This window comes from Lissotriton helveticus, chromosome 2_1 (genome assembly GCF_964261635.1).
Source record: "Lissotriton helveticus chromosome 2_1, aLisHel1.1, whole genome shotgun sequence".
NCBI lineage: Eukaryota > Metazoa > Chordata > Amphibia > Caudata > Salamandridae > Lissotriton > Lissotriton helveticus.
In genome coordinates, this window is record NC_136059.1 from 457877710 (window position 1) to 457902951 (window position 25242).

General features: G+C 47.0%; 1 protein-coding gene across 7 annotated transcripts in view; it reads left to right on the forward strand.

Annotated features, from left to right (window-relative positions):
* The window catches only part of DDX4 (DEAD-box helicase 4), a 1965714-nt gene that overhangs the window by 1625545 nt on the left and 314927 nt on the right, over window positions 1–25242 (forward strand). The window lies entirely within an intron of this gene.

Below are 25242 nucleotides of genomic sequence, written 5' to 3' on the forward strand. Positions count from 1 at the left end.
GGGCTGTTCACGAGAGGACTATCTCCCGCTGGGTCGTCTTGTGTATCAAGGCCTGTTGTTCTATGGTTAAAAAGTAACCTCCGGTGGGTGCCCATTCTACCAGGGCAACAGCAGCCACCTCGGCATTGGGACGTGGTGTTCCCCTGCAAGACACCGGTCAGGCTGCCACTTGGGCTTGACTGCACACTTTTACAAAGCACTATTGCCTTCACAGTCAGGTCCGGAGGGACGGCTTCTTAGGTCGTTCTGTTCTCTGTGACTTTCTGGTGTAATCTTATTTGCAGACTGTTAGACCTGGCACCATTGGCGTGGGTCTCCCGTCCATTTTTGCTGTTGCCTCATGTATTTTTTTGCTGGTATTAGATGCTTTGGGCACTGTGCCACTGCTATTCAGTGCCACAGTGCAAGTGCTCCCTGCTGTAAATTGGTGTATGAATCAGTGGTTCCATGTTTGGCTACTTGGTTTACTTTTCAGACCCTAATCTAGTGCACTGAGTGTGCCCAGGGCTTGTAAATCCAAATGCTGCTAGAGGGCCTGCAGCACTGGTTGTGCCACCCACAGAAGCAGCCTTGTAAAATTTGCCAAATGTCTGCCATTGCAGAGCCCTGCGTGCAGTCTGCTACTGTCATGCTGACTGGGCAAGTGCATCCACTTCCCAGTCCCTAAACCTTCCCTTTTCTTCATATCAGTCACCCCTATGGTAGGCCCAAAGGCAGAGTGCATTGTACGTATAAGGTAGGACAAGCCCTGCTGTGTGTGGCCTGTCCTCATAGTGAAATACAGCCATTTTCGTTTTTCACTATTGCAAGGCTACCTGCTCTCCATAGGCCAGAATGGGCTGCTAGTTATTACATTTTATAATCCTAACAGGCTCAGAGAACATGGTAGAAATTCGAATTTAGTATGCCCTAACTGGGAATAATAAAATGCATCTTTTAGTAAAGTTTATTTTAATATTCTGTGTTTGCAAATAACACTTTTAGAAAGTAGGTATTTGCTTGTATAACCATTCAAACCTGCCTCTGCTAGTTTGTGTATTCCTATGTCTGGTTTTGTGAGTGACAGGGCTGGGGAATTCCAGAAGACAGGCTGAGTCACCCAGTGGTGAATAGAGAGATCTACATCTAGATGGGAGGGAGGAGTTCACCTCAACCTTGAATAGGACTGTGCCTGCCTACCACAATGCTTGCTCCACCCCCTGGGGAGCGGCTGATGTCTCTGCCCTGCACACTGAAAGAAGAGAGGGAGTCCTGTAAACAAAGTGCTCCAGGATTGTACTTGCCTTCCACAATGCTGGCTCCACCTCCTGTGGGGTGTCTGATGTGCATCCCCTGCACTGTGAAAGGAAAGGAGAAGTCTGGTAAACAGAGTGCTTCAGAACTGGTTTGGACTGGGCAAAGGCCCCTCTCCCCTCAGAGAACAAAGGATTTCTGGGTATAAATATTGGGACCCTGATCCCATGAAATTAGATAACTTTGGACTACTAGAAGAAACCTTTACTGAGGAGAGGTGAAGCTGAAGTGCTGCTTGGGGGATTGACCTGCAGTGGTTGCCTTACTGCCAAAGGAAGGAGAAAGGAATTTTGTAACTTTGCTTTCAACTTGTGAAGGATCTCCAAGGGCTTGGAAAAGAGCTTGCCTCCTGCTGAAGTCTCAGGGACAACAGACTTCACTCCCCAGAGTTCTTTTGGAATTGCCTGCTGCTGTTTTGGGCCTTCTGAGGAACTGCGTGTCGCAAGGAGCTGGAAGCGCGACTCAACGAGGAGAAGCGTGTCGCTGTGCCTGCCGTCGCAACTCCGGAGAAAGCAGGGTGTCGCCGCTGGAACTGTCGCACTGCACCACATCGGAGAAGAATCTCGCAACGAGGTCGGAGTGTGTCTCTGTGCCTGCCGTCGCAACTCCGAAGGAGGGTGTCGCCGCTGGAACTGTCGCATTGCACCGCTGTGAGAAGTTGGCCTGATATATATGTTCACTAGTTATAGTGACCACCTTGTATCAGTCCAAACAACCCTTATGGTGATTGGTTGGAAGTCAACCTTATAGACCAGCTATCCTAATGGTAGCATGGACAAAGCAGTCTTAGGCTAAACTCTTTTGGCATGTGAAGCCAGCTGTTTTACCACAATATAACCCCTTGAATACCAGATGAAAGGACACCACACAGGTTATGAAAATAAACAATATATTTATTAACAACACCTCTGAACTCTTTATGAGATCAGAGGGCTAAGCACATGACAATACTATGAAAGAAATACGAGTTAGCACAATATTTACACGTGTGCCTTAGGGGCACGACACACCATATACTAAAAACAATGGAATGCGAGGAAGGAAAGTACTGTAAGGAGATCCAGAGGCTGGAGGATCGCTGGGACTACGCTACGAACTAGGTAAGTACGGAGCAGGAGGCCCACGGGACTCACGTGCAGAGTGGAAACTCTCACGCGAGATGCGTACCAACATCTATGGATGCTACAGTTTACAAAGTTACGGATTCCGGACGAACCCGGCTGGATGGAGGGAAAACAGTGGACCTGGACACTAGGATAGTGAACACTGACTTAAGCACCTAGAAGCTTTAGTTACCTAACCCACAGGCTGCGGGTGCATAGGGCTGAAGTGGTGTCGGGTTTGCTGCGTTGATCCCGGTGATGCCTGAAACAAGAAGTTGCTGGCAGGCAGCCAGATGGAGGAGTCCGGTGGTTCCAAGGATGGAACTAGGAAGGAGAAGTCCTGAAAGGGAAGGGGACAGAGTCTTGGTCACTAGCCAGTGACGGTGCTGGAACCAGGAGGGAACCAGATGCTGTCGCCGCGTTCAGGTGAAGGATGGGTCGCTTCTCTCTGTAGCTGCGCGGACCAGAAGCTGTTCTTTACGACCAGGCTGGAGGCACGAGCTGTCCCACGTAGTCTGCTGCTGATGGCGGTGTTGGATCAACGATCGCGTCGACAGGCCTTGGCCAGTGCAAGCCACGCGGTGGAACAAATATGGCGTCTAGTGCAGAGCAGGAGGGTCCGGGGTGCTTCTCTTTCACAAGGAAGCAAGGGCCAGTCTGGGGGACCAGACTAGCAGTGTTGAAATCTTCGGGTCGTCGTCTCAGAGGTCACGAGCCAGCCGGCAAGTGACCAGACAACAGGAAAAGCAGCAACCAGGCAAAAGGGCCCCACGCAGATCTCGTGGAGGCTGGGGGGCTGGTCTTTGGTGCAGGTGCTGTGTCAGTGTGGGGCTTCTCAGTCCCCAATGCACTTACTCGAGGGTCCCTCGGTGGTCGTGCTGGAAGCACTGTGCAGGTTTATTCAAGATGGCCGTCTCCACGTTGCTCGTCGCACATACGGGTCCCAGCTGTGCTGTGGATGTGGGTAGAGGTCAGAGGGGTCTGGAGGTCCGGGTCTCGTTGAGCTGGGTTGTCTGATTCCGGGAAGGAAGGACTTGTAGCAAACCGCACAGGAGCTTGATGGTGCCTGCAAAGCAGGATGTTCACTCCCTGACCATAGGGGAGATTCTTCAGTCTTCTGATGTTCAGGAGGTCGAAGGTCAAGAGTTTCTTCGTGGAAGTTGTCAAGATTAATCTAACTGGGAATGGGACCAGCTCCTACCTTTATTCAGCTAAAGGGGGCTGCACTACGACTAGGTCCCTCCCCTGGGTGGGAACAGGAAGGGGGGTGGTTACACCCCCTATCCTTTGTCCGGTTTCCCGCCAGAGCTGGGGCTGGAGTGACCCAGCAACTGGTTGGAACCGGTGTATGCACAGGGCACCTTGTGTGCCCCAGGCATGTCTCATTCCTTTCAGCCTTGGCCTACCTAATACACAAAATCCTGTCTGGGGTGGTGCTAGCACCTCCCAAGGCAGGAAACCCTTTGTCTGATCCTCCCTCGCTGGAAGGACTCCCAGCAGCAGGAGGTCAGACTTGTGTCTGTGGTGGCAGCATCCATCTTGTGATGCTGAGGCTCGAGTTAACTTTAACCGGGGTTCACAGTTACATACATGTCGTGTCCATCTAGAAGGGTGGAATGCTACCCCCGTCGCCAGAATTGGCGAGGGGGTAGTATTCCAATTCGTATGACACCTTACTCGACATGTTTTGATAATGTTATACCAGAGTTAGCATTTAACCGCAAGGATTATAATGCACTCAAGAGTATATGGTATAGCGTTATCATGGAACAGCTATTAGGACTTGGTTCCGCAAGCTGTAAACGGGCTCAGCTCATGCCAGAGCACCATCTCACATAATTCCAAGCACTCTGCCTTCAGGATTGATTAGGCCTTCTCTAGGAGTGACTGATAGGAATATATGTGTCCATTTTAGGTTTAGATATAGGGGACTATATCTATAGCAAAGGGTGATTACACCACCTTGCCCCAGCTGTCGTGCAGCCAGTTGTGTCTGTTTAGATAGCCAGCCAGGGGTGGCATAATGCATGCTTCAGCCCCTGGTAGGCCCTGGGTACACCTATGCCCTGGATACCTAAGGTATACTGTACAGGGACTGATAAGGTGGCCCAGTACCAATTGGTAAATGCACCTAGGGTACATGGTGTAATTTTAGAGAGAGAACAGCTAGGCTGTGGGTCTGATTAGCAGGCCCACAGCCAGGGAAAGTCGTAAATCAGTGAAGCAAAAAGCAAAAATCTGGGGTGGCCATGGGATTGCAGACCCCACTCTCCTACAACCGCATCGACCAAGAGCACCTCGCATCCCCGAGAAGCGCACAGCCGTCGGAGCTGCTGCTGTCGCATCTTGAATGTCGCCTCTGTAGTTGTCACATCGAGCAGAAGCTTCACGCATCATGGAGAAGAGTGTCGCCGCTGGAGCTGTTGCCGTTGCATCGTAAGGGTGTCGCTGCTCATCGAACCAAGAGTTTCTCGCATCCCCGAGAAGCGCGCAGCATCTGGAAGATCTTCACATCTTTATTTCTTTGCACCTGACTTTGCCGCATTTCCCATCGCTGCGACATTGCTTGTCGTGGAAGCGCAACGCAACTTAAGACACATTGACGCAGTGTCTCCCATCTAAGAACTGAACTGAACTAAGCTTAAATCTACCATCTTAAAGTAATCATAGTGTGTAGTTTTGTCATTTATGGTCTTGTAGTAACTCTATATAAAGTCGGCAGCCCACCTACACACGTGGATACACGGAGACGCAAGGATTCTTCATCTCTGCATGGAAAGGCTATTCGCCGACCCATTGCCGCTCCCAGCCATGGTTTTCAGACCAGTAGATCGAAGAACGGGTGTCCTGGACTCCATTACAGCCACCAATCACGCATGGCACTCCCGCTCAGAGGGGCGTGCTTCTATACTCTCCTAGCATGCCCCTTGAGTGGGCCTTGTGGCTAACGCCGGTAAGAGAAAAAGGCGTGGTGCAAGCGTTGCGCAAACTGCACATCACTACGGCGGGAGACTTATTCACGGACAGTGAAAACAAGCGAACAGATAACAGTGGAGGGGGGTGAAGTAACCCTACTGCACAGTTTCCAGTACCACAGGGTGCGTAACGCACTACTAGACCTGTTAGGCCCTGACCTGGCGGAACCGCCGGAGGTCACTGAACTCACGTGTGTAATCAAGGCTGAGACTCCCAGGAAGTTGATTACCAAGTTGTACAAAATAGCAATGAAGCACAGGAGGCATCACCTCATGAAAGCTAGAATGGCCTGGCAAAGTGATCTGCAAATCGCAGTTGACGACGACATGTGGAGGTACTGTTGTGCGAATACTAAAACGGTATCACTGAACGGCAGACACAGACTGGTGCACGTCACTGGTGCACAGGGACGACCGCCATTTTGGGGAGAAAGAAGGGCAGCGCTCCAGTCTTGCAACGCCTCCCGCCCTCCCAGGTATATAATCGGCCTCCTACTCCGCGCGCACTAATTCATTGTGTATTATAACTCTTCCCCTGAGGCGGAAAGCCGGGGGTTAGGCTAACACCTTTTTAAAAACTGCTAAAATTGTTTTTACAACATTGTGTATTTTCTGGAAGAATTAATTTCCTTTTAACCCACTCACCCTCGCAGTAATTAGAACCCTGGTCCACGCACAGCGATTGACAGCTGATGCGATCAAACACAGGGACGGCCGCCATCTTGGGGAGAAAGAAGGGCAGCGCTCCAGTCTTGCGACGCCTCCCGCCCTCCCAGGTATATAATCGGCCTCCTACTCCGCGCGCACTAATTCATTGTGTATTATAACTCTTCCCCTGAGGCGGAAAGCCGGGGGTTAGGCTAACACCTTTTTAAAAACTGCTAAAATTGTTTTTACAACATTGTGTATTTTCTGGAAGAATTAATTTCCTTTTAACCACACTCGCCCTCGCAGTAATTAGAACCCTGGTCCACGCCCAGCGATTGACAGCTGATGCGATCGGACACAGGGACGGCCGCCATCTTGGGGAGAAAGAAGGGCAGCGCTCCAGTCTTGCGACGCCTCCCACCCTCCTCCACCAGTACATGAAGGACTACACTTCCCGTCCGCGCAGTGGAGCGCGACGGCGGCGCGCCAAAGGAAAGCCCGTCTGCGCCCGTCCGCGCCAAGGACGCGACAGGTGCAGGACACTCTGGACATTTACATTCCATCTCATTGTATCAGGCAAGCGACCTTCGAAATTTTAACACTGCAAATATTTGTCCGTGTAGCTTGGATATGAGTACGATTAAGGGGCCTTTTTCTTGTAAATACTGTAAATGGACTTCCCCTTGGTCCCCAGTTGAGACTACAGCCTCTCCAATTAATACTGTTGCCGATACTTCAAATTTTAAAGGTGGGTTGATTAACGCCCGTTCTATGTGCGGCCATAGCCAAGATATTAAAGATCTTATCCTCGAGCGGGACTTGGACTGCCTCCTTATAACTGAAACATGGCTAACCAACAGTAGTAACCCAGATTTAGCAATAGCCCTGCCAGACGGTTACATCATTTTTCGGCAGGATAGACCGAAGGGGAGAGGAGGAGGAGTAGCTGTGGTGTTGAGAAACCATATGAAATGCCATACTTTCAACTTATTTTTATTTATGGAATTTGATAAAGCGCACGGCTACCCCCGCCGGGGGTGTCCCGGCGCTGAGGACAGACACAACAGAGATTTAGACAGCTAGCAGCGTGAGAACAGGTATGTTTTTAGCTTGGATCTAAACAGACATTCTGATTCAATAAATCTAAGGTCAAGCGGTAGAGAGTTCCACAACTTGGCGGTGACTACCGCAAAAGCTCTACCACCTCTTCTCGAACAAAAAAACGGGGAGGTAGAATGAGACGGAGCTGATTGGATCTTAGGGAACGGACAGAGTGAGCCTGCTTCAATATATCTCTAAGATAGCGTGGACCGCGGGCATTGAGCGCTCTGAAGGCCAAGACCAGGGCTTTGAACTGTATGCGGTGGTTGATTTGAAGCCAATGTAGCTTCTTCAGGTAAGGGGAAATGGAATGCCGATAGGGGACATGACAAATCAATCTAGCCGCCGCATTCTGAATGACTTGTAGTCGATGGCATAGGTATGCAGGGGCCCCTACATACAAACTATTGGCATAATCCAGATGTGAAGTGATGAGGGCGTGCACGACCGTCCTCATCGACTCCTTGGAAAGATAGGGGAACATTTTTTTGATCATTTTTAATTTTCCAAAACAAGCAGATGTAACCTTTTGAATTTGTGTTTTGCATGGCAGTTCATTATCAAAAACGAACCCAAGGTTCTGGGCCGAGTGGGCAGGGATAGGTGGTGGATTAAGCTCTGTCGGCCACCAAGCTGACGTTGGTAAAGGTGTTTTTAAATTAAAAAATAGCACCTCAGTCTTATCTGTATTCAATTTCAATGTATTAGAGGTCATCCAATCCACTATTTTGATAAGACAGGATTTAAAATTGTCGAGCCCAGTGTCCGAGTGGTCTCTAAAGGAAAGAATAAGCTGAGTATCATCAGCATAAGAGACCACTCGGACACCGCAGCTCTCAACAATCTTAGCCAATGGTGACATGTAAACATTAAAAAACAGAGGGCTGAGTGCCGAACCCTGAGGGACACCACACTCAAGGGGCATCTTATTTTTTGACAGGAAGGGTCGGCACCAAACCTGTTGTGTTCTGCCTGTTAGAAAAGATTCTATCCATGCCAGAGGGATGTCCTGAACACCTAGTTCATGAAGTCTGTTCTGTAAAATAGAATGGGTCACGGTATCAAATGCCGTGGACAGATCGAGGAGAACCAACATGGCTACCTCGTCTCTGTCCACGCTTTCTCTTATGGTCTCCGATACTTCCAAAAGGGCGGTCTCGGTACTGTATCCGGATCTAAATCCGGATTGTGAATCATGCAATAGGGAGTTAGACTCCAGGTAGGCGGCAAGCTGCTCCTGTGCCACTTTTTCCAGAATCTTAGCCGGTTTAGGTAGGAGGGAAATAGGGCGGTAGTTGCTGAGTATGGCAGGGTCCGCATCTGCTTTCTTCAGTATGAGGACAAGCATTGCGTGTTACCAGACAGAGGGGAAAATACCAGAGGAAAGAGAAGTATTCAAAATAGAGACCAGAGGGGAAATGATAAGAGGACAAATCTGCGTAAATATCAGTGCTGGAACAGGATCAAGAGGGGAACCTGATTTACATTTTTGCGTCCTGTGTAAGACAGAATCTTTATCAATGGGTTCAAATGCAACAAATGAAGTGGCCGCCGACGGGGAAGGAGTGGGCACTGCCTCGTTATGCCTAGAAGGGGAAGAGAATGAAGTGAAAATGTCCAAAATTTTATGAAAGAAGTGGGATAGGTCATCACACAATTTTTGGCTAAATAAGGAGGGGCGGGAGAGAGCCACAGGCTTAGTGAAATCTTTCACAATCTGAAAGAGTTTGGGCCGAATTGTCAGCCGCGTTGATTTTTTTAGCAAAGAACTCTTTCATGGTGATTTGTTTTAACCTATGGAATTTCTTCAGCGCTGTCTTGTATAAGTGTTTTTCAATTGGATTATATGTCCGTCGCCATTGACGCTCAAGTCTTTTACATTTGCTTTTCTCCATTCGGAGTTCCAATGAGAACCAAGGGGCGGAAGGCTTTGATCTGGTCGATTTAAGGGGGAGCATGGGAGCGATCTGATTAACCATTGTGTCCAGAGTGGAATTAAATGTGTCCACATCTGCATCAATATTATTAGATGAAGGCCACTCCACGTTCGCTAATCCCGGTTCAAGGGCCTCAAGTGTGACTTTATGCCATTTTCTACCTGAATCAGGTTTAACATTGTGCATAGTTGCGGGGGGGGGGAGGGAGAGTAGAGAAAGCAAAAGGGATAAGAAAATGGTCAGACCAAACGAGTGGAAAGGGGGTAGAGGTACTGAGGGTAGGAAGGTTTGAATGAAAAAATTAAATCTAGAGTGTGGCCCGCAGAGTGAGTAGGGCCATGTACTCTTAGATCCAAGTTTATTCCCGCAAGGGTATCTACAAGGGACCTCGCTTTTAGACAGACCGGGTCATCCACATGTAAATTGAGATCACCCAAGATGGTAAAATGCGGGTGTTTGAGAGCAAGGTCCGCTAGAGTGGCGAGTAACTCAGATAGGTGAGAAGGCTGGGTGCCAGGCGGGTTGTAGATGAGGGCGCCCGCCAGGACCAGCTGGGCCGAGTCCGTAATGCTAAAGTACATTGCCTATATAGGACCAGAGTTAAGTATTTTCCTAGACGTTCTATCCCATTTAGAACCTTTGAAAGGAATAGAAGGGCTTGGTTTTTCCATTAAGCTAAATGATACCTCCTCCTTCTCAGGAGGTCTGATTTACCGCCCCCCAGGCAGTGCAACTAAGTTTTTAGAATCGCTTACCGATTCCTTAGGGCAGCTCCTTCTCTGTTACCCTCATTTTACACTACTGGGAGATTTTAATCTACAGTTGGAATCTAAACTAGATACTCTGGCGCTTAATTTTCATCAGACCCTGGAGATTTTCAATTTACAACAAAGGGTAACACAGCCTACACATCAAGCAGGACATACCCTTGACGGGATATGCGCTAACCGTCCCCTTTTGGAAACCCAGACACCTGTTCCACAAATTTGGACAGATCATAGTCTGATTCCTTTCAGCGTTAGAACATCACGCCCCCAGAACTCATTAAAACTGAATAAATATTCAAAAAATTATATTAACTGGACTAAGGGTGAAGATAGTTTCGAGCAGACTCAGATTCCCAATCTGTCCGGTAATGTTGAACAAGATTCGAAATGCTTTCATAGCTGGATGCAGCAAGAGATCAAAAAACGTTCCCCTCCTAAACATCCCAGAAGAAAGGAAAAAAGAGGAAAGATAAATGCCCCCTGGTTCACACCAGAACTGGCCAAACTTCACCTACTATGTAAGAAGGGTGAACGCAATTGGCACAAAACGTATGATCCTGCAAACAGAAGCCTTTATATCCAGCAGAGGAAATTATATCTCGGCACTATTAAAATCGCCAAGAAGGAGTGTTACATTAACGCCATTAAGGAAGCGAAACAAAAACAAAAAACGTTATTTTCCATTGCTAAGACTTTTACACATCCAAAAGCCTTACAGCCTAAAATTCCCCCATCTCTAGAATTCTGCAATCAAATTGCGGATTTCTTTGTGGAAAAGATTGACCTTATACAAAAGGATTTCCCAGCCCCGCAAGTCTATCAACCCTCTGGCTCGCCTTACCAGGGAGAAAACACGACCAGTAGTCTTAGAACCTTTACACCAGTTTCACTATCTCTAACCCTGGAAGTAATGCTTGCTTGCAAATCGGGTGCCCCTTCTGATTCTTGCCCCCCACGAATTCTCCATCAGTTAATCGAAGTGGTTAATCCCCTCATAAACGAGATTGTAAATGCTTCTCTTAATACAGGCATAGTCCCAGGTCAATGGAAACAAGCAGTCGTAAAACCTCTGATGAAAAACAGAGCTTGCCAATCTACGTCCAATTTCACTTCTCCCAGTCTTGGGTAAGATTACCGAACAGATGGTATACAAAGAGCTAAAAAGACCTGTAGAAATCAATAATGTCCTTCATCCCCAACAATCGGGCTTTCGGTCTCACCATTCCACGGAAACCGCTTTGATCGAACTTACCAATTCCATAAAAATCTTGCAGGACCAAGGAAAGAACGCCGTCCTGATTTTATTAGATCTCACAGCGGCGTTCGACACCATCTCCCATTCTATATTGATAGGTCGACTAAGAGATATTGGAATTTCGGATGTTGCACTGGCGTGGATTGTCTCGTTTTTGACAGAAAGATCACAAACAATTGCATTGGGTCCTTTCCTCTCCAAGGAAAAAAAGGTGTTGTCTGGAGTTCCTCAGGACTCTATCCTGAGCCCACTACTATTTAATATTTATATGGTTCCTCTCATCTCCCTTATTGAGTCATACAGCATACTAGTGACATCGTATGCCGATGATACTCAACTTATTGTACCTCTTGATAAGAACTCCACCAATGCCGAACAAAACCTCAAGAATTGCCTTGAGGATGTTTTTCTTTGGATGGAAGAGAACCATCTTAAATGCAATGTAAATAAAACAGAGATTCTTCCTATGGGAAAGACTCCTTATTTCTGTCCCAGCAAATGGTGGCCGGAGGATTCTCCTGCTCCCCCACAAACTGTGGTGTCCGCAAGAAATCTAGGTGTCCTATTTGACACCAAGCTATCATTTGATCAGCATGCGAGGAATGTGGCAGGCAGTTGCTTCAGCATTATAAAATCTTTAAAGAAGTTTTTTGACTTCCTGCCCACTGACTCGAGAAAGGCTGTGGTAGTGGCCTTAATTCTCGCACGCCTGGATTATTGTAATGGCCTGATGGGAGGTGTTAAAAAAATCACGCTGAAAAAGCTCCAAAGCGTGCAACACGCAGCTGCCAGACTTGTTCTCAAACTGCCGAGGAAATCTTCAGCGTCGGCTGCCTTGAAGACCCTTCACTGGCTGCCTCTGCATAAGAGGATACTATTTAAAATTCTGATCGTCGCCTTTCGAGCAATCAATGGTACAGGCCCGAAGTATCTCATCAGGCGTTATCCCCATTATAACCCTTCCAGGACGCTACGATCCGCAGGAGACAACCTGATAAAATTGGCCAAATTTAACTATAAAACCAAGGGGGGTAAGACCTTAACCTTCCTGTCATCCAAAGCCTGGAATTCAATGCCTAAGAACCTTAGATTGTTGACTCAGGAAAACCAGTTTAGGAAGCACCTTAAAACCTGGATCTTTAATCTTCCAGATGACTACGCAATGGCCACTATTTAGTATTGTACTTACAACTGTATGCACATTGTTTCATTAGCACCAGGATGCTCCTTTCGGAGCGATAGTTGCGCTCTACAAAAAAACAATACAAATACAAGTTTCTCCAAAGAGTGTATTACACTCCGGAGAGGCAACACAGATATGGCCTGAGACAATCGGCTGAGTGTGAAAGATGTCACAAACCGGTCGCTGATTTTATGCATTTGGCGTGGTATTGCCCGGGGATACTGCAATATTGGGACAATATCTTCACAGCGATGAACACTATCTTGGAACTTAAGTTGATTCCAAATCCGGCATTAGAGCTGCTAGGTTACTCTAGAGGTCTACCGGTGGCGGTTATGCATCTCGCTGACATGGGAATGTTAATGGCCAGACGAGTTGTGGCGATGTGCTGGATGAGGGGGCCACTACCAACTGCCAAGAGGTGGACTAATGACATGCTGTATTGCTGCACACAATCAGAGCACTACAGCAAGCTGCTCCCCCTTACCCCCCAACACCCCACGAGCCGACTGAAGAACTTCTGGGGCCTATACCAAACACACCTGAAGACTAGAGATGCAGGTGATGCAGCAGAGGGGGCTCAGAACAAGGAGGGGCCGACTCCTGATACAAGCACACTCGCAGGAGATGTAAAACATTCTAACACAAATGGGCAAAACACTGGGAGAGACATGGGGAAGCATATCACAGATAGGGGTGATAGATCTTAGAATTACGAAGTTGCATTCGGAAGCCAGCAGGCCATGGCCAACCTGAGAGCAATTAGGCAAGCAAGTGCTAGGCTGTGCGGCACGGTCAGGCTACAGAATTAAGTGGGCAGAATACCTGGCAACAATTTACCACAGGGATTCATGGATGTAATTGGACTCAAACCTTGACTTCAAGTACACAGGGGGGGTTGGTGTGTGCGGGGTTGGTGATCGGGGAGGGGGTAGTTAATAAATGTTACCTGGTTCGTTCTAGACGAAGAATGAAATGAATGCAACAGAATCTAGTAGGGATAGGCGGACACATAAAGAAGAATTTGGACATCGAGACATAAGATTAGTAAGGGGTGATGGGTTACCCAACTATCTGCACAATAACAGTTAAGATTTGGATACTAAACGAGCAATATGCCGCCGGACCCCAGGGTTGTCTGCTAAATCCTAGGGTAAAATATCTTGTTACGGATTCAGATCCTTCTGCTGCCTGCCCCCTGGGTTGTAGGCTATAAGCTGTGTACAAACTTCGAAAGCGAACAATAAAGGTTTTTTGAAACTTAAAATAAAAACATTTAAAAAACTCTATATAAAGTCTACTTATTTTTTATATAAAACCTGTGTGGTGTCCATTTGTAGTGTTACTGGGTTACTGTATGTGGTCACAACTGCTTAACTTACAACGCCTCTGAAATAAGCTTTGACTGCTCGCGCCACGCAACCTAGAGGGTGAGCAGGGGTTATTTTAGGTGTGTAAACCCTTTGTCCTGACTAGAGGAGAGGGTCCCTACTTGTCACAAGTCCCTACCTGTGCCAACTAGAGACCCCCAAATCTAACACAGACCCGCCACTGGGGTTGGTATTAACTGGGTATCTATTCTAAGGTAAGGAATCTATCACTAACGTGTCTCTCTCAGATGCACAAGTTACTACTTGTGTAACGATATATCTGTTAGAGACATTAGTTAGTGATAGATTCCATACCGCCCCACCCATCCTCCCCGTTCTGCAAACTGATTTCTAGGGTTAAGGTCATCCTTTCGGGCCCTAGTATCTGATAGAGACTACTAGCCGCAGATTCCTTCACGTAGAATTATCCCCAGGCATGAGACTGGATCCGGAAAACTTTTTGCCACAGCAGGCCGGGGGCGGGACGACATCCTGCGACTCTGCCCAGGCGTTGTCCGCGCACAGACGTCAGCGAGGTCACACAAGACCCGCCCCAGCGTGCCTACGTCAGGTTTTTTTCCTTTTCCACGTGCAACGCGGATCCGGTCCTTGCTACGGGCCTGTTTCAAGCCCTTTTTTCTCCGTTTCTTTTGGAGAACAGTGTGCGCATCCCTTGGGGCTTCAAAACTTGTACGTTTCGTGGGGGTTTTATGTCAGCGACGGACCAGCACCTCATTTGTATGTGGTGTTTGGGAAAGGATCGTCGCACCACTGACTACGAGGCCTGTCAACAGTTGAAGCCGAAGTCGCTGCGGGAGCGCCGCATGAAACTTCTCTCGGCGCGTCTCTCTGGGTCCGGCCGTGGTCGTCACCCTCGCCCTCTCCGATGTCACGTGAACATTGCTCCCCGGTGGGTAATGTTGCAGTTTGTCCCCGGGGGCTGGTTTCCAGCCTGCTGGGACATGGACTCTCCGCGGGTGGTGTAGCCTCGTGTGTCGTCCTATCCACCGTTTCCCGGTGTTATGTTAATTTATGCTCGCAGCTACCCAAAAAGGGCTTCCCAGCTCAAGCCTGAAGGAGCCATGAAATATGAGAAAAGAAGACCAAGTGAAATGAAGATTATTGATTAAACAACCAAAGATTTTAGTTGTTTGTGAAAATTTAAATACAGTGTTTCTTTGCGAATCAGAGAGGGGAAAGAGTTCCACAGGAGTGGACCAAGGTAAGAAAAGGAACGACCACCCATTCTTGCAAGTTTGATCCGCTGAATCACAAATTTTTCTTGAATGGAAGAGCGTAACAGACCTGAAGGCTGATGGGGCGTACAAGTTTTTGTAGGTATTTCAGGGCAATGCCATTCTTAATCTTGTACATAAAGCTCAGAGCTTTAAATTTCGTCCGATTTTCCACTCTGAGCCAATGCAAATCTCTCTGGGCATAAGAGGTAGAAGATGTTCTTGGGATTCTGCAAAGCAGTCTCGCTGCAGAGTTCTGTACCACCTGAAGCTTACGTAGCACATCCCTATTAGCGCCCAAAAAAGAATGTTCCCATAGTCCAGTCGAGATATTACAAGTGCCTGGACTACAGTCTTTTGGGTAGCAATAGGTAGCATCCAGATGATTTTCTTTAGCCATTTTAAAATGGTAACGCAGGTGGCTGCAGTTTTTACTGCATGTTGTTTCATAGACAATTTATTGTAAATAATGAATCCCAAATTGAGGACCTGAGTGGAGGGCAGGGGTAAAGGCCCCATTACATTAGGCCAATGTTGGGGGCCCCTTAAGATCTGTGCTTTTCCCAAAAATAAGGACTTCCGTTTTTTCGCCATTGAGCAGATTAGATCGCATCCAAGATGCAATATTACTCAAGCCCGGTTGAAGGTCCAGGTACTCCTTCCGTCGATAGGGAAATAATTTTCTGGGTGCCGTCGGCATATGAAAAAAGCGACAACCCCGCTTCTTCTGCAATTGCTGCCAAAGGTTGTACATATATGTTAACCAGAAGAGGACTTAAAATTGATCCTTGCGGTACCCCATTCGGAGAGGCGTAGACCTTTGAGGAAGCCCTGGATGAAAACACTTGAAATGTCCTGTCTAGATAAAGAGGACAACCAGCCAAGTGCAGATCCTGAAATGCCCAGAGATTGTAAGGATTCGATTAATACAGTATGAGAAACCGAATCAAATGCGGCACTTAGGTCTAATAATATAAGGGCCACTGTGTTACCTACATCCAAACGAAGTCGTAAAATTTCGGTAACGCCAAGAAGAGTTGTCTCTGTTCAGAAACCCGATCTGAAACCGGACTGAGAAGGATGTAACAAATTAGAGGATTCAATAAGCGTGGTCAGTTGTGAGTTTATATGCTTTTCCAAAAATTTGGAAAACACAGGAAGCAAAGAAATGGGCCTAAAGTTAGATGGCTGGGTGGAGTCAACATTTGCCCTTTTCAATAGTGGGAGGACCATAGAATGTTTCTAATCAGGCGGCACCGTGGCCTCTTGAAGCGAGGCATTAAGTAATTCCATAACAATTCTCAAAGATGGCTGTTCGAATTGCAGGAGTACAGAGGCCTGGAGAAGATCACAGGGAGAGCCTGATTTAATGTTGGCTAAAATTGTTTTTAAAGAGTTGATGTTAAGAGGTGCCCACTTCTCTAGATTTATAAGAGGTTCGGCAACAACAGTGGGCTCAGAAGAGGAAGTGGACTGAGTAGGTGTCTTTGAACTAGTTCTATCTAGTGTCAAATGTATTTGCTCCACTTCATTTATGAAAATATTAGCAAGTGTTACATTGTAATTCATCCAAACCAGAGCTAGGCTGCATGTCAGAGCCAGCTAATTTCTTGACCATAGAAAACAAAGTGCGAGAGCAATTCTGAGCCCTCGAAATAGTAGAGGAAACATGCTCTGCTCGCGCTAGTTTGCATAAAACATTATATTTTTTTAGAGCAGTTTTATATGTGTGTTTAGATTTGGGGGAATAATTGTTCCTCCAACATCTTTCCATGGCCTTGCATCTACTTTTTTCAATTTTTAATTGCTCTGTATACCAAGGAGCAGGGGGACGATGATTATTCAAATTTTTCACAGAGAGTGGAAGACAGTCATTTGTTGCCTTTGAAATCCAATTATAAATAATTTCCGAAGATGATGGCGATATAAAATCAATGTTAGTGGTATTATTTACAAAGAATTTGATTAAAAGTTTTTATGTCCAGCTTACCCCAGTTTCTGGACTGAAGTTGTGTACCCGGTATCGGTAAAGCCAGGTTTAATGGGGCTGTATATTGGAACTTAACAGCGAAGTGATCTGACCAGCAGAAGGGGAGGGCAGGCGGGCATTTAATATGAGATAGATTGGAAAAGATGGGATCCAATAAGTGGCCAGCTGTATGCGTTGGGCCACTATTACAAAGTATTAGATTTATTGCAGACAAGTCTGCAACCAAAGCACTACTTGTAGTACATTCATTATTATCAAAATGGAGATTTAAATCACCCAAGACTGTAAAGTTAGCCATTTTGAGTAAATGTAGAGCAATCAAATCTGGGTGAAGATGCCCAAAGATCAGCCGGTCCTGGGGGGTCGATAGATCAATACCCCAGACAGAGTTAACTGGGCAGTCAATCAATCAATCAAAATGAGCTTTATTCAATTTTGAAAAGTTAAAATCATAAAAGCATACACATAATCCAACAATTCATTTCCATACAATGCATAAAAGTTTTCAATTATAAACAGCAATCATTTTAAAAACATATAAAAAGTTAGACTAAAAATCTGGGTCATTTAATTCTTCCCTATGATATGTATTTCCGAACGTATGTCCCATGATTCAGTTGTTAACAGCTTTCCTTCTCCTCATGACATTCTTTAGGAAGCCCACCATAGACCCAATACAGTAATGATTTTCAAGCATCTGTAAATATATAAAGGCAGGGCGACATTGTCTCCATCCGCCCTGCTTTAATAGAGGTGTTCACCATCTTCCCCCCTCTTTGTTATATAACTTACAAAATAAAATTACATGCATTATGCTTTGTCGGGATACTTTGTCACAGGGACATTGACATAATACTCTTGACCAGTCTTTTACAGTTGGATATGAAGTTAAATAATGGAAAGTCCCAAACCTAAATCTTGTAAGAAGATCTGTCATAGCCACCCTGGACACGCAACAAATAGGGTTGAGGGTTGTATATATACAGTCGTCCGAGTCAATTGGTAGCTAATCACCATTGGTTTACTTAGCTCGGATGTTAATCTGTTTCCTTCTAGGTGAGACGTGACCATTTAAAAAAAAAATCTTTACGTTTTATGAGATTCATACAGTCAGGCTTGGTATAATATTCTAGGTGACCAATATCCTGCATAAAACTTCCCACATATTTTAACCATAATATTTTACAAGACTTGTCTAATCCCATAGAGTCCCTTATTATTTCTCTATTTAATCTTGCGTTCTCGGTGGTCCAAATCCTGTGCTATAATCAAGTCGGAAATGTATGTAAGCCCATTTCTGAGTGTCAATTAAAAACAGGGGTACTATTTGGGACACTTAACAGGGATCTCAGGAAGGTTTTTTCGATGCGCTGAATTATGATTCCTGCCCCGTAAATTGCAATACTCACGCACCTTTGCTCAATATATTTTTAATAATATATCTGGTGGCCTTTCCCCAATTTTTTAGAAAAGTTAAAAAGTGCTGCGATGGACTTCATGAAGAGTAGAGACCTAGCCTTTACGGCTGGTACCCAAGAACCAGATTTATCAAAAAGCACTCCCAAATAGCTAAATGCGGGGGTAACCTCCACCTTGTTTCCCCCCGCCTGGAAACTTCTGGTCTTATTACTACTGTAACCACATGACATCACAAAACTTTTTTTAGCATTCAATTTTAATCCAAGTCTGTCCATAAAACTTGTATAAAAAGAAAGGGCCCTTTGTAGTCCTATTTGAGTGCGGCACATGAGGACGGCATCGTCCGCATACAAAAGAGAAGCAATTGGGCGGATGTTTACTAATGGCGGGTCCCTGGTATTTGACACCAACTCCTGTTCTAAAGCATTAGTATATAAAGAGAACAGGAGAGGTGCCAAAACACAGCCCTGGCTTATGCCTCGTTCAACTTTAAATGGGGCGGTACACTCACCCTCAATGCCATAGCGAACCTTTGCAGTAGCTCCTGTGTACAATTGTCTTAAATACTGTATTAAAACAGGGTCAACTTCCATTTCTTTTAAAATCCCCCATCATTTCTCATGGACTACACAATCAAAGGCCGCTGAGAGGTGTACAAAGGCCAAATAAAAATGACATCCTTTTGCTCTAACATATTTATCAATTAAAATACTTATATTCAAAATCTGCTCATTTGTACCTAAGCCAGCTCTAAAACCATATTGGACTTCACTTAAACTATTATTTTCTTCGGTCCATCCCTGTAATTTTTCTAAGACAATCCTGCCCGACACCTTCATCAAAGAATCCAGCAAGGATATTGGGCGGTAAGAAGCAGGGTTCTCACGATCACCCTTTTTAAAAATAGGTACAATGATGGATTCCGACCATGTGAAAATATAACCTCTTTCACAACACTCTTCTAAGACTCTGTTAAAATGGGACCCCATACCTCCAAATTAGATTTATATAAATCAATAGGTATCCTGTCGGGACTGGCAGCTTTGCCGCTCTTACTTGCTTTGGCTGCCATACTATCATCTTCAAGTGAGAAGTCAAGTTTAATAGGTAAAAAGGGCTGCTGTAGGGTCTCTATTTCAGGTCTCTCAGAAATGCCCTCATTTGGGTTTTGTCTTGCATAGACATTAGAGACAAAGTCAATCCACAACTGTTCTTATTATTGCCAGCTCTATAGTAGGTTCATCTGTTTTATTAGCAGGGAAGGGTGCATTTACCGTGGCCCAAAATGTCATACTATCTTTGGACTCAGCGGCCATGATAAGATCTTCCCAGACTTTGTTCTTCAACTCCTTTAAACCTTTGCAATCCTTAAGATCCAGTGAGCAAGCTCTGCTGCAGGTCCCGAGAGCAAAAAAGACTAGACAGGGTGGTAGAGCCCTCTCAATTGCGGGTCCAACGCTGTGGAACAGCCTCCCAGTTTCCTTAAGACTCTGTAAGGAATATCTTCCGTTTAGGAAACAATTAAAAACCTTTTTATTTCAAAACTATTAGATAGGACATGTACTCACTGTCTATGTGCAGGAAGGATGCCAAAGGCGCGGAGATACTCCTTTGGGAGGTGATCCTAGCGCGTTATAAAACCGCAAATAAACTCCAATAACCTATTTTTTCGAGCTGCCTGGTATAGTTTTCTGCAGTCCCTCATTACAGACATATCTCTTGCTTCGCTGTGCAGTGCCTTCTTCAGTCTACCATAGCTTTTGGTGCAGTTTTTGTCAAACCATCCTTTTTTTATATTTTGAGAGCGCTTAGAGTCTTTAAATAGGATAGTTCTTACCGCCTCTGTGATGTATTGAAAAGCAATTAAGATGTCATCGTGAGTCGGGCTATTGCTTAGGCATTTTAATTTCGGATCTACAGCCTTAGCTATTATTTCGTTACCTAATTTTAAGCAGTCCCTGCTTCCCCTGCGGATAGCATAACCATTTTTTTCCCCGAGCGTTCTATCCCGTACCCATGCTATCTTGTTACCTGTCTTACTGCATTCCCCGCTTGGGGTTTTTATGTTCACACTGATGGGCCCGGTGGTTACTCATGACATTTTGATGGGTAAAAAAGGCCTTCACGTAGCTCGCATAATGGTTTGGGATAATGATGAAATCAATAAGTGATTAGGTTCCTCTCCCTATAAATGTGTTTTCAAACTCTACAATAGGCGTACACAGACAATTAGAAAATCCCAGGTCATGTTTAAACATGACCTCATTGAACTGATCGCCCTTTGTAGTGTGTTGAAAATGAAATGAAGGATCAGAGTAATCTAGAGTTAGGCCACACTTCCCACCACCCACCAGTGGGCACAGGCTAATATTAAAGTCCCCTCCCAACCCCCCCACCCCCCAGATGGGTATGGTTTCAACATTAGCATTTAATTCGGACTTAGCCATATCTCTACTTAACTTTCCTAAAATTGATCCTAAATGTGCTAGTTCGATATTATTATAAAAATGTATGAGGAACAGGCCATTATTACTATCCGTCTGAATAAACACAGTTTGATAAAATATTTCGGAATTAACCATCACAGACTTGTGTGTAGCCAGTCGATTCGAAATATATATATACACATAGTCCACCTTTTGGTCTTACACTAGGGGATTGTATCGCTGGTGTGTGAAAAGTCTTAAACCCATTTAAATGTATGGTTTCTATTGCCCAGGTCTCTTGAAGACACAAAACATCGAATTTATCAATATAAGTTAGCCATGTCTGATCGATCGCTTTATTTTTTAGGCCTGCCACGTTCCAGAACAGGATTCTATATTTCCCTGTCAAGTTATCCTTGGGAAGCTGAGAACCACTGCTATTGACTAAGAAGCTTTCTGCTTCAGCCTCATTTGCCTGCGCAATCTTGTTAGTCGTGTTATCAGGTTTTACTGAATTTCCGAATATATGGCCATCCCTTGTGGTTGGATGTCTATCGATCAATCCCATCCAGTGAACAAAGGGGGGCAAATCTATTTGGCACAGCAACTGGATAATCCGTTTCAACCTGTCTCCCGCCTGTCCTATCAAAATTAAACAAATTATTAAAGTTTTGAGCCGGGTAAAAGAACCCCAAAGGGCGGACTTGCATGCTGGTATCAGATAGATTTGATCTATATATTCTTATCTGAAAGAGACACGTTAGTATTAGATTCCTTACCTTAGAATATCCCCAGGAGTCAGACTGGATCCGGAAACTTTTGCGTAGCAGTACCCTTGCACGTCGGTAGGCGTCGTCTGCGGCTCCGCGTCCGGCGTCATGGGCGCCGTGATGACGTCGTCGGAGTACTTAGACGCCGCCTCCGCGTGCTGACGTCAGTTCTTCTTTTTTCCGCGCCAGCAAGCGCAGATCTGGAAAAAGCAGTAACCCTAGTCACTTTTTGACTAACCTTTTGAGATCCTTTTTGATCCATTTTCGAAGTCTATTCGACTCTAACGGTGCTGGTAGGGATGCCCGTGTTCAAGCCCTGCGCCAACTGCAACCGACTGATGTCGGTTACTGTAGGAAGGTGGATATCTGACTATGGTTACCCCCAACTTTTTGCCTGGTGTTTTGCTGGTTTCTGACTTAGTTGGCCTGGGATCCTGCTATTCAGGACCCCAGGCTTCCTGCTCTCTCTGTTAAAGTGGACTCCATGTACCCTAGGTACATATCTAATTGGATACCGAGTCACCTTATCAGTCCCTGTACAGTGTACCTTAGGTATCCAGGGCATAGGTGTACCCAGGGCCTACCAGGGGCTGCAGCATGTATTATGCCACCCCTGGCTGGCCATCCAAAACTGACACAACTGGCTGCACGACAGCTGGGGCAAGGTGGTGTAATCACCCTTTGCTATAGATATAGTATACCTATATCTAAACCTAAAATGGACACATATATTCCTATCAGTCACTCCTATGGAAGGCCTTATCAATCCTGAAGGCAGAGTGCTTGGAAATATGTGAGATGGTGCTCTGGCATGAGCTGAGCCCGTTTGCAGCTTGCGGAACCAAGTCCTTATAGCTGTTCCATGATAACGCTATACCATATACTCTTAAGTGCATTATAATCCTCGCGGTTAAATGCTAACTCTGGTATAACATTATCAAAACATGTCGAGTAAGGTGTCATACGAATTGGAATACTACCCCCTCGCCAATTCTGGCGACGGGGGTAGCATTCCACCCTTCTAGAGGGACACGACATGTATGTAACTGAGAACCCCGGTTAAAGTTAACTCGAGCCTTGGGATCACAAAATGGATGCTGCCACCACAGACACGAGTCTGACCTCCTGCTGCTGGGAGTCCTTCCAGCGAGGATGGCTTGGACAAAGGGTTTCCTGCCTTGGGAGGTGCTAGCACCACCCCAGACAGGACTTTGTGTATTGGGTAGGGTAGGCTTGAAAGGAATGAGACATGCCCGGGGCACACAAGGTGTCCTGTGCATACACCGGTTCAAACCAGTTGCTGGGGCATCCCTGCCCCAGCCCTGGCGGGAAACCGGAGAAAGGATAGGGGGTGTAACCACCCCCCTTCCTGGTCCCACCCAGGGGAGGGACCTAGTCAGTAGTGCAGCCCCCTTTAGCAGGATAAAGGTAGGAGCTGGTCCCATTCCAAATCAGATTATCCTGAACATATTCTACAAGAAGAAACTCTGGACTTCGACGTTCTGCTCCACAGAAGACTGAAGAATCTCCCTTGTGGGCAAGGAGTGTCCACCCTGCACAAGCAGGCACCATCAAGCGTCCAGCGGCTTCCCTTTGTCGTCTTCCCTCGAGGATCCAGACTTCAGAGCCCGACGAGACCCGGATTCCCAGACCTCTCCGACCTCAACTCACATCTGCAGCAAAGCTGAGACCCGTGGGTGCGACGAGACACGTGGGACCGGCCATCTTGGAAGAAACTGCACTTCGCTTCCAGCACGACTCCCGAGGTAAACTCGACCAAGTGCTTTTGGGGACTGAGAAGCCCCAGCCCCTGCACCGAAGTTCAGCCCTCCAGCATCCACGAGATCTGCATGGGGCCCTTCTGCTTGGTTCCTGTGCGACGCGTTGTCTGGTCACTTGCCGGCTGGCTAGTGGCCTCCTAGACGACGAACCTTTGAATTTTCACTGCTGGTCTGGTTGCTCCAGACTGGCTCTTGCTCCCTTCCAAAAGAGGGGCACCCCGGGCTCTCCTAGTCCGCACCAGACGCTTTCTCCACTCACTGCGTGGGTTGCCTTTGCCGAGGCCTGTTGACGCCGATTCCGGATCCAACACCGCCGACAGCGAGAGCCTGCGTGGGACAGCTCGTGCCTCCATCCTGGTCGTCGAAGACACCTCCTGGTCCACGTGGCTACAGAGTCAAGCGTCCACTCTTCACCTGATCGCGACGACGACATCTGGTTCCTTCCTGGTTCCACTCCAGTCGCTGGCTAGTGACTGTGAACATTGTCCCCTCTGCTTTCAGGTCTCCTTCTTCAACAATCCACCCTTGGATTGCACCGGACATCTTCCTCCTGGTCACCTGCAGCATCTTTTCTTTCAGGCTCCATTGACTTCAACGCGAGAACCCGACGCACTTTGAACCCTATGCACCCGCGGCCCGTGGGTGAGGTAACAAGGGCACTTTGGTGCTCCAGGGTAGTTTAACTGTCCTAGTGTCCAGTTCCACAGTTGTTGTAGTCCTAACTAGTCGGGATTGTCCGTACTTACCTTAAACTTGAACTGTACTGTCCATAGACGTTGTTACGCATCTCGCGTGTGAGTTCACACTCTGCACACGCGTTCCGTGGGCCTCCTATTACTTACCTAGTGTTAGTGTAGCGTGGTCCCATCGATCCTACAGCCTCTGGACAGCTCCATTCCTTCTATTGACTTTCACTTACTTTGTGTATGGTTTGTCGTGCCCCTAGGGCACCATTGTGATTTTGTGCAACTTATCGTATTTTTCCAAAGAGATTGTCATGTGCTTAGCCCTCTGACCTCATAAAGAGTTCAGAGGTGTTGTTATTAATAAATAGACTGTTTATTTTCATAACAACCTCTGTGGTGTCCTTTCATCTGGTATTCAAGGGGTTTTATTGTGGTAAAACAGCTGGCTTCACATGCCAAAAGAGTTTAGCCTAAGACTGCTTTGTCCATGCTACCATTAGGATAGCTGGTCTATAAGGTTGACTTACAACCAATCACCATAAGGGTTGTTTGGACTGATACAAGGTGATCACTAGAACTAGTGAACATCATATATCAGGCCAACTTCTCACAATTACCGACCCCCATCGCCGGTGCCTGCACTCTTTAGGCCTGGACCACGACGACAAGTCCTGCTCCGACTGCCGGGCCCTGACGTCTAAAGCTAGGCGGGAGCGGTCCCGTAAGCGACTCGAGATTCGGCAGTTCGACCCGCGCCGCTCGAGGTCCCGGTCCGAAAGGAGGTCGAGGGACCGGTCGCGGGGCCGGAGCCACCACAGTTCCGGGAGTCGTCATCGGTCTTCGGGCTCGAAGTCCTCAGGTAAGAGGCACAAGAAGTCGAAGACGCATCATCGCTGTTCCGACTCCACCCGCCGCTTGCGCGACGCGGACGGGGGTTCGGGCGACACCGCCCATGCGGCTCTGCTGGAGCCACAGGTGTCGCGGCCTGCTCCACACCCGCCGGTCCCTGGGTAGGACCCGACGCCGGGGGAGATTGCAGACTTCCTCCTGGCCATGAGTTTGCTCGCTCCTCCGTCGGGTTCCGTGGCTCCTTCGGGCCAAGCGGCCCCGACTGGGTCCCCACGCTGGCCGGTCGCTCCGGCTCAGGCGCTGTCGGCGACTTCAGTCCCGACGCCGCAGGGACCCTCTGGGTCGGGATCCGGATCGCCGCCGGTCGACCTAGCCGGCCCCACGGGTGCCGCCCCCGGCGTCGTCCCTGGTCCTGCCCTCGATTCGGGGCAGGCGCCGCTTTTAACGCTGATGG